Below are 10,707 nucleotides of genomic sequence, written 5' to 3'. Positions count from 1 at the left end.
ATCAGGGCTGCCCGACACCGTCTCCCCCCCCTTTCCTCCCGCGGCGACCACGCCCACCCCTGGCGGCGTCTGTCCACTTAAAGGGGTACGAGCTCCGCACAGGTGGGGGCGCGTGCTGGGTCCCGGGCTGGGAGGGAAGGAAGATGAGAGGGGGCGGCGGGGACAACAATGCAGCCAGGTGCAGCGGCCCGCGCGCGGGGAGGGAGGCCAGGTGCGCGCCCGGATGCCCGGCGGCGTCGGGGGAGGGGACGGGGACTCCGGCGCCGCGGCCGCCAGCGCGTGCAGCCGGGCTCCCCGCCGTCCAGCACCGCACAGCCGCGGCGGGCCCGGCGCGGTGCACATCCGGGTCCTGGCGCGGCGCCCCCCGGGCCGGCCCTGGGCGGGGGAACCAGGACTCCCCACCCCCCAGCTTCCCGCGGCTCTCTCTGCCCCGCCCCTGCGGACGACCCTCTGCGGGTCCCGCCTCCCCACGCACAGTAACCTTTGGAATCTGCACGAACTGGAACCTCCCCTGCTCTAGAGCCCTCCTCGGCTCCCCAGCGCCCGCGAGCAGCGGAGCTCCAACCTGCCTGCGTCCGGAGCAAGAGGACAAAAACGTGTGTTCCAGGCGCGCCCGGCTGGCTCCGTCGGGAGCGCGAGCGCCTCTGGACGGCGGGGTCGTGAGTTCCAGCCCCACGTTCGGGGGCGAATTGACTTGAGAGAGAATAATATTTTAAAATGTTTTTAAAAATGTATGTTCCAGGGCTCGTACCCTGGGTTCATGGTTCTCAGGGCAGGAATTAAGAGAAATTGAAGGAAACACTCCAAATCACTCAGTTACAAAGTATGTTAGTGTGATTTTTTTTTTTTTAAGATTTTTTTTTTTTATTTAGCGGAGAGAGAGCGCGCGGACGCAAGCAGAGGGAGGGGGAGGCAGGCTCCAGCTAAGCGGGTGGCTGGCCGGGAGGCTCCATCCCAGGACCCTGGATCATGACCCGAGCGGAAGGCAGAGGCCTAACTGACTGAGCCACCCAGACGCCCCTGTTAATGGGATTTTTTTTTTTTTTAAGTGAGAATGCAAGAGAAAAAAATCCACCATGATGAAAATATAAAAAATTTTAAGACAGAATCCAACTCCAATTGGCATGACTTCACTGATCTAATTTTACAGGATAAAAAAAAAAAAAAAAAGATTTGATTTATTTGTCAAAGGGAGAGAAAGTGTGAGCGCAAGCAGGGGGAGCAGCAGGCAGAGGAAGAAGCAGGCTCCTTGCTGAGGAAGGAGCCCCACCTGGGACTCGGTCCTAGGAGCTGGGGATCAGGACCTGAGCTGAAGGCAGAAGCTTCACCGACTGAGCCACCCAGGCGCCCTACAGGGTTTGTTTTATTATTACTACCATATTTAAGTTTTTGGAACCATTTTCAGACTTGCAAGAAATCCCAAAGATAGCACAGAGTCTTACCAACTCCTCCCCCAGTGATAACCTCTAGTCTACCAGAAACACCGTGTGTTGTCAAAACCAGGAAAGTGATGCTGGTACCATACAGTGCCCTCAGGTACACATGTTTACATTTCTCCGGTTTTCATATGTACTTTTTGGTGGCGGTGAAAGCCGATCCCATGTGTAGATTCTTGCCACTAATGGTTCAAGGTGCCATCGCGGTATGACCGCTGTGTTCTTAGAAGGCTCCGTAAAGGGGCGCCCCAGCTCCCACCGACTCCTCTGGGGACCTCATCTAAGTGGATTCATACAGAATTTGTTCTCCTGAGTCTGGCTTCTTTGGACGAGCGTGATGTCCTCGGTCCATCCGTGTTGCAGCCGGTGCCCGTGTCCGCCCTTTTTGAAGCTGCATCCCATTCTGCCGTGCGGAGGGGCCACGTTCCGTTTCTCCGTTCGCCCACGGACGGATACTTGCGGTGCTTCCATCGCTCGGCTGTGCTGAATAATTCTGCTGTGAACACTGGGGGTACAGATAGCTCTTTGAGAACGTGCTTTCAGCTCTTTGGGGTAAATACCCAGAAGTGGGGTTGCTGGATCACGTACGTGGTAGTTCCGTGTTTTAAGTTGTTAAGGAACTGCCGTATTGTTCTGGACGGGGGCTGGCGCAGTTTCCATTCCCACCGACCATGGGCAAGGGTTCTGATTTCTCCACGTTCTCAACAACACTTGTTACTTTCCGTGTTTTTTTGTTTGTCTCTTTTTTGTTTTTTTAAGGTTTTATTTACTTGACAGACACAGATCCCAAGTAGGCAGAGAAGCAGGCAGAGAGAGAGGGGGGAAGCAGGCTCCCTGCTGAGCAGAGAGCCTGATGTGGGGCTCCATGCTAGGACCCTGGGATCATGACCTGAGCCAGGCAGAGGCTTTAACTCACTGAGCCCCCCAGGTGCCCCTGTCTTTTGTTTTAATAATAGCCATCTTCCTGGGTGTGAAGTCATTAGTATCTCTTTGGGATTTTATTTGCATTTCCTAAGGAATCATGCTCAGGGTCCCCTGGGTGGCTCAGATGGTTGGGCCTCTGCCTTCAGCTCTGGTCTTGATACCAGGGTGCTGGGATGGAGTCCTGCGTTGGGCTCCCTGTTCAGAGGGGAACCTGCTTCTCCCTCTCCCTCTGCCGGCTGCTCCCCTGCTTATACTCTTTCTCTTATCTCTGTCAGATAAATAAATAAAATCTTTTTTTAAAATGTCTATTCAAGTGGCACCTGGGTGGCTCAGTGGGGTAAAGCTTCTGCCTTTGGCTCAAGGTCATGATCCCAGGGTCCTGGGATCAAGCCCCACATCGGGCTCTCTGCTCAGCAGGGAGCCTGCTTCCTCCTCTCTGCCTGCCTTTTTGCATTCTTGTGGTATCTGTCTGTCAAATAAATAAATAAATAAATAAAATCTTTCAAAAGAAAAAAGTCTATTCAAGTCTTTTGCGCTTCCCCCTTTCTTTTAATTAGGTCGTTTGTGTTTTGTGTTGTTGGACTATTGGAGTTCTTTATATATTGTGGCCCTTAACCCCACATCAGTTATATGATTTGCAAATATTTTCTCCTATTCCCTGAGTGCCTGACTTAATATTATTCAGATATCAAAAACTACCCAAAGTAATGGGTCAACAGATTTAATGCAATTCCCGTTAAAATCCCAATCACTTTTTTTTGCAGAGATAGAAATATCCATCCTAAAATTCATATTGAATCTCAAGGGACCCCAATAGCCAATACGATTTTTTTTTAAAGATTTTATTTATTTAAGGGGTGCCTGGGTGGCTCAGTGGGTTGAGCCTGCATCGGGTTCTTTGCTCAGCAGGGAGCCTGCTTTCCCCCCTCTCTCTATCTGCCTCTCTGCCTACTTGTGATCTCTTTCTCTATCAAATAAATAAAATCTTTTTAAAAATAAATAAAAATTAAAATTAAAAGAGGAGCAAAATAGACTGTTATACTACATGACTTTTAAAAGAAATTCACGTGTGTGCATGTCTTCCTGTTTGAATGTCGCTGAAATTAAGGTGCCCCTTGCCATCAATTTTGGGACTTAGATGGATGGACTAAGTAATTCCTTTCTCATTGATTTGTAAGGCGTGGGAATAATGTCGTGCTTACCGTGGATGACGTCTTGGATTCGGTGGAATAACGGAGGTCTTCAAGACCTGGTTTTACGTGGGGGGGGCAGCTTTCAAAAAACAATGAGGTGACCACAATTGGCCAGGCATGCCGCCAGTACCAAAAACCAGGAGTTCCTAATGCCACTTCAGAAAAGCAGAAAGAGGAAGAAGAAAACTAAGCTACCCCTGGTCACCCTGGGAGGTAACTAGGGCGCCCACTGCTCTCAGAACAGGCTTTCAAAGAGAGAGAGTTAAGCATTTAATCAGTCTTTATCCCACAAACTCTATTTCAGTGGACTTGAGTAGCTCTAGCTGATAAAGGGAAGATTTTTTTTTCTTTTTACAGATTTCCAGCCAACCAATACAGGAACTAGAAAGTCTACGTTTAACACGAATATCAAATCTGTATTATGCACCTGAAACTAACCTATATGTCAATTATAGCTCAATTTTTGAAAAAGGAACAAAAGGGAAAACCTACATTTTGGTGGAATTAGAAAGCTGCCATTTTGTAACTGCTGAAGAAATTACTGATTCCAGCAAAGAGGATTCTTGGTCAAAGCCGTCAATGGAAGGATGACTTGACCCTGGAGGGGTCCAGTTACCATCACCTGGACATTCGTCTCCGTCTTAGAATCACACTGCCTGGGACACGTGGCATTCTGAGACTTCTGGTGTAATGCAATAGGAAGAAAATAGCACCACCTAGGAAGCATTTTTTTGCCCCAAAAGTTGAACCTGAACTTAACCAAGACTCCAGCCCTAACTGCCATTTTATCAAGGTTAGACCAGATGGCTAACGGATGTGGACACCCCAAGGAAGCACATTAACACATTGAAGAATGTGCAACACTTTTTTGGCACCACCGACCCGGTTTCTTCAATGGGGTCATGTTTAGAAAAGCGAGCTGGGGAGGGAGAACAGTTCTATGGAAGAGAGACTCAAGAGACATAGCAACTGGGAAAAAAAAGAGAGAGAGAGAGAGAGACATAGCAACTGAATATAACCATAGACTTTGTTTTGGGGTCCTGTTTGTTATGGGTTGAATTGTGTCTCCCCAAAAGATGTAGGAGTCCTGACCCCCAGCACCTGCACAAGGAGTTTGTTTGGAAATAATGTCTTTGTGGGCGCCTGGGTGGCTCAGTCGGTTAAGGGACCACCTTTGGCTCAGGTCATCATCTTGGAATCCCAGGATGGAGTCCCACATCGGGCTCCCCGCTTGGTGGGGACTCTGCTGCTGCCTCTCTCTCCAGAACAAATAAATAAAATCTTAAAAAAAAAAAAAAAAAAAAGGAAACAGTGTCTTTGCAAATGATCAAGAGAAGATCAAGTCATTACCATGGGCTCAAATCCAGTATGACTAGTGTCCTTGTAGAAATGGGAGATTTGGACATGTACAGAAGGAAGACAATGTGAGGACACAAGGAGAAGCCCCTCTTCTAGACAAGGAACACCTGAGGCTACCAGAACTGAGGAAGAGGCATGGGATAGATCCCTTCTTATGGCCTCAGAAGATCCAGTGCCACCGATACCTTGATCTTGGACTTCTGGCCTCCAGAGCTGGGAGACAACAAGCTCCTGGCAGTTAAGACACCCAGTTTGTGATCTGTTGTTACAGCAATCCTAGGAAATTGATACATTGTTCAAAGGAAGGAGAAAAATACTAAAATGACATATTTTAATTTATTCATTTGAGAGAGAGAAAAAGCACAAGTGGGGGGGACAAGCAGAGGGAAAGAAGCAGACTCCCTACTGAGCAGGAAGCCTGATGTGGGGCTCAATCCCAGGACCCCAGGACCCGGAGATCATGACCTGAGCTAAAGGCAGATGCTCAACCACCTGAGCCACCCAGGTGCCCCTAAAATGACATTTTTGGAAAATTCCATAAATTTTTAATATATTGCGTATAGGTCTTATTACAAGCTTGTAAAATCTTGATTGTTGTTGTATAATTGCAACTGGTACGTGATGGTTCTTTACACCAGTCCCTTTATTTTTTTTTTAAAGATTTTATTTATTTATTTGACATAAAGAGATCACAAGTAGACAGAGAGGCAGGCAGGGTGGGGAGAAGCACGCCCCCCGCTGAGCAGAGAGCCCGATGCAGGGCTCGATTCCAGGTCCCTGAGATCATGACCCGAGCCAAAGGCAGAAGCTTAACCCACCGAGCCACTCAGGCACCCCTATGCCAGTCCCTTTAACTTGACTGTACATATTGCTGCGTAACACAATAACCACTCATTTAGCAGCTTAAAACAACACCTATTTATCAGCTAACAGTTCCTGTAGTTCAGGCATCCAGTGCACAGCTCAGATGGCTCTGCTTCTTAGAGTCTGAGCTGAAATCTACATGTGTGCCGGGCAAGGGTCTCATCCAAAGGCCCGACGGAGGAAGGAAATGTTTCTGCATGTGCTGGGGTCACCGGCAGAATTCCCTTCCTTGTGGATGTAGGACAGAAGGACTCAGCTCCTCACTGGCTGTAAGGTAGAAGCCACCCTCCAGGACTTGTCATGGGAAGCTTCCCAACGTGGAAGTTCACTCCATCCCGACCAACAAGTGAATGAGACAACTCGGCTAGAGATAGAAATCCTATGTAACCGATTCATGGGAATGACATCCACCACTTCTGCTGTGTTCTGTTAGTTAGAAGCAAGTCAAAGATCCCACACACACTCAAGGGGAGGAGATGACACAAGAGTGTGAGTACCAGGAGGTGGGGATTTGGAGGGCCAACCTAAGAGTCTGTCCATCAGGAGCATTTATAAATGCTCTTACAAAAGTACTAGAAGCATCTTAAAAGTAGTATGTGCAATCTGATCTCATGTATAATATTAGACTTCATGTTATTGTGTGTGTGTGTGTGTGTTATTGTGTTTTTGAACAGTTCCTACACCTAACAGAGGACTTGAACTCACAACCCTGAGATAAAGAGTCCAATGCTCCACTGACTAAGCCAGCCAGGTGCCCTGACATTCGTGTTATTATTTTTTTTAAGATGTATTCATTTTTTTAAAAAAATTATTTATTTGTTTATTTATTTATTTATTTAACAGATAGAGATCACAAGTAGGCAGAGGCAAGGCAGAAAGAGAGGAAGAGAAGCAGGCTACCCGCCGAGCAGAGAGCCCGATACAGGGCTTGATCTCAGGACCCTGTGATCACGACTCAAGCCGAAGGCAGAGACTTAAATCCTACTGAGTCACCCAGGTGCCCCAAGATTTATTCATTTTAAAGAGATTAAGAGAGCATAAGAGAGCACAAGTAGGGGTAGGGGCAGAGAGAGAATCTGCAAGCAAGACTCCCTGCTGAGCACAGAGCCCAACACAGGCTCAATCTCATGATGTAGGAGATCATGACCTGAGCCGAAATGAAGAGGTGGATGCCTAACTGACTGAGCCATCCAGGCACATGTTTCACATGAATGACACATTCACATCATTATAAAAAATTAAAAGTAGGGGGGCGCCTGAGCGGCTCAGTGGGTTAAGCCTCTGCCTGGTCCTGGGATCGAGCCCTGCATCAGGCTCTCTGCTCAGCGGGGAGCATGCTTACCCCCTTCTCTCTCTGCCTACTTGTGATCTCTCTCTGTGTCAAATGAATAAATAAAATCTTTAAAAAGAATTAAAAGTAGCCATATAACTTGGCCTGGCAATTTCACTTTAAGAAACTTATTCCATAGAAATATATTCTTATATAAGTCCCAAGCTCAGCCAGGTAAATTCGGAAGTGTGTGATTTGTGGGAAAATTTATGCTGGGTGTTCCAAGAAGTGGCAAGCCTCACAAAATCCTTAGCATTATCATAGGGTGGTAAAGATGAGTCGTTCCCTCATATCTGTCCCTCTGCCAGTGATAAGACTTCCTATTGGGACGCCTGGGTGGCTCAGTTAAGTATCTGCCAGGGTCCTGGGATGGAGCCCCAGGTTGGGTTCCTTGCTTGGCAGGGAGCCTGCTTCTCCCTCTCCCTCTCCCTCTGCCTGCCTTCCACTACCCCTGCTTGCACTCTCTCCCTCTCTCTCATTATCCCTTTCTCTGTGTCAAATAAATAAATAAAATATTAAAAAAAAAAAAAAAAGACTTCCTATTGTAAGCTCGGCAAGGCCTCGTAGAATAAGGACTACATTTCCCAGATTCCCTTGCAGCTAGGTGTGGTCATGTGACTAAATTCTGGCCAATGATGGTAGTGATTGTACACTCCTGTTCCTTTTCCTCTTTCCTTCTTCCTATTGGCTGCAATATGACCGTGAGGTGTACTCTCCTGGGCCACCAGGGGAGCACTCTAGGGAGAGTGAAGGAAAAAGATAGAAGCCCCTTCTCCTTCTTCTTCTTTCTTCTTCAAAGATTTTTATTTATTTAACAGAGACACAGTGGGAGAGGGAGCACAAGCAGGGGTTACAGCAGTGGGAGAGGGAGATGCAGGCCCCCTGCTGAGCAGGGAGCCCGATGTAGGGCTTGATCCCAGCACCCTGGGACCATGACCTGAGCACAAGGCAGACACTTAAGGACGGAGCTGCCCAGGTGCCCCAAGAGAGTAGGATCTTGAGATGTTGACTGCAATATGTTTGTTACAAAATGCGTGCATTGGGCGCCTGGGTGGCTCAGTGGGTTAAGCCGCTGCTTTCGGCTCGGGTCATGATCTCAGGGTCCTGGAATCGAGTCCCATATCGGTCTCTCTGCTCAGCAGGGAGCCTGCTTCCTCCTCTCTCTCTCTCTGTCTGCCTCTCTGCCTACTTGTGATCTCTGTCTGTCAAATAAATAAATAAAATCTTTAAAAAAAATGCGTGCATTTTACGGAGACAATGGGTACAGTTAGTACAGTGTGTGTTACATAGAAACAGCACGTGCAGTATAGAATAAACACACACATGCGTGTGTGCGTGCACACGTGTGTTTATTCACACACATATTGGGGGTGTCTCTGCAATTATAGATTCATACATGCATATGCATCCGTAGAGAGGAAGGGGGAGCGAGAGAGGAAGGAAGGAAGGTTTCCTTTAAGGAATTTGCTAAGGCCACTGTGGAAGTGCAAGTCCCCAAACCTGCAGGCTGGGAACCCAAGGAAGAGCCGCCACCGCGATTCTGATGTGAAGTGGAATTCCTTCTTGCTGGGGGAATGTCGGTCTTTTTGTTTTATTCAGGTCTTCAACTGATTGGACGAGGCCCGCTCATTGCTCTCATCAGGGAGAGCAACCTACTTTACTTAACAGTCCACTGACTTAAGTGTTAATTTCATTCTAAAGCGCTTTTTTTTTTTAAGATTTTATTTATTTATTTGACAGAGAGAGATCAGAAGCAGGCAAAGAGGCAGGCAGAGAGAGAGAGAAGGAAGCAGGCTCCCGGCTGAGCAGAGAGCCCGATGCGGGGCTCGATCCCAGGACCCTGGGATCATGACCTGAGCCGAAGGCAGCGGCTTAACCCACTGAGCCACCCAGGCGCCCCTAAAGCGCTTTTTTTAAAAAAAGATTTTTATATATTTGATAGAGATCACAAGTAGGCAGAGAGGCAGGCAGAGAGAGAGAGGGAAGCAGGCTCCCCGCTGAGCAGAGAGCCTGATGTGGGGCTCGATCCGAGGACCCTGAGATCATGACCTGAGCCGAAGGCAGAGGCTTAATCCACTGAGCCACCCAGGCGCCCCTAAAGCGCTTTTTTAAAAGACGTTTTATTTATTGAGAGAGAGCGCATGCGCACAAGCAGGCCGAGCAGCAGAGGGAAAGGGAGGAGCAGGCTCCCCACTGAGCAGGGAGCCTGACATGAGGGTCGATCCCAGCACCCCAGGATCATGACCTGAGCCAGTGGCCGATGCTTTACCAACGGAACCACCCAGGCATCCCATCCATAAACAATGTGTGTAATAAATTTTTATATCTCTATATTCGAATTTTAAAATATTTCTATCACCCTAAAAAGAAACCCAGTAGTCCTTAGCCATGGCTCCCCATTCCTCCTCCGCCAACCCCTGTTACCCGTTAACCCACTGTCCTGTCTCTGTGGATTTGTCTGTTCTGGACGTTTGCGTGCTATATGACCTGTATGCCGCTTCTCTCCCTGAGCATCATGTTTTCAAGGTCCATCCACATTGTAGTGTGTCAGTACTCCCCTCCCTTTTATGGCATAATAATAGTCCAGTGTGCTGGGCTGGGGGCACATTCGTTTATTCCTAAGCCCCATGGTGTCCTGCCTGAACCAGGAAAATTGCCACTCCCTGCCCTCTGCCACCACCAGTCTGTTCTCCCCGAAGCAGCCGCCAGAGGGCACGAGTGAGCACCAGAGTCAGATTCCTGCCCTCTACCCACAGCCCTCCAGGACTCCCACCTCCCTGGGGGTAAACACCGGGGAGTACTCCCAGTCGCTGCCACAGCCCTGCCAGACGTGCCCCATCCCCTTCCTGCCCTTTCATCCTTCCTCTCTCCCTCTCCCTCACTCTGTTCCAGGCACAGAGCGTCCATGCTGTTCCTTCAACACTCCAGGCATGGTCCTGCCCCAGGACCTTTGCTCATACTGTTTTCCCCAGCTGGAACGCCCTTCCTCTGGACAACCACATCGCTCTGCCCCCGATCTTCAGGTCTCTGCTCTGCTGCATCTTTACACATATGAAATCTGTGCCACCATCTGCACCCCAATGCTCCCAGCCCCTAATCCCTTTTCATCTTTCTCCACAACACGTCTTGCCATCTGACATACTGCATTCATGCTTTCCATGGCTGGCCCCATCAGGACAGGGACGATTGTTCTGTGTCCCCAGCCCCTCAATCAATGTCTGGCAGACTGCTCACGAGATACCTGTGGGACAGATGAATATCATACACCTTCTAAAAATCTAGAGTTATTTATTTACTTTTAATAATCTCTATCTCAAACGTGGGGCTCGAACTCATGATCCTGAGATCAAGACTTACATATTCTGCTGACTGAGCCAGCTCCTAGAGCACTTTTTTTTTTTTAAATGATCACATTGTAGGTTTTTACTCCATTAACACTGTGAACATTCAGAACCCGATCATGCTGTAAAATGGGGTGATGCTGGGCACTTTGGGGTGTCCTGGGCACCGGGGGTGTTGAGCGGCATCCCCAGTTCCTACCCACTTGATGCCAGGGGCGCACCCAGTTGTGACAACTACAGATGTCCCCAGACATGGCCCA

General features: G+C 48.5%; 1 long non-coding RNA gene across 1 annotated transcript; it reads left to right on the top strand.

Annotated features, from left to right (window-relative positions):
* The first annotated feature begins 133 nt into the window (after nt 1-133).
* Nucleotides 134-5,544, top strand: LOC131823311 (uncharacterized). Its single transcript, XR_009350554.1, has 2 exons — nt 134-823; nt 3,911-5,544. It is a non-coding gene; the product is annotated as an uncharacterized LOC131823311 (long non-coding RNA).
* Nucleotides 5,545-10,707: the final 5,163 nt, after the last annotated feature.

This window comes from Mustela lutreola, chromosome 2 (assembly GCF_030435805.1).
Source record: "Mustela lutreola isolate mMusLut2 chromosome 2, mMusLut2.pri, whole genome shotgun sequence".
Lineage (NCBI taxonomy): Eukaryota > Metazoa > Chordata > Mammalia > Carnivora > Mustelidae > Mustela > Mustela lutreola.
Note: the sequence above shows the minus strand (reverse complement) of the source record. Positions and strands in the feature narration are given on the sequence as shown.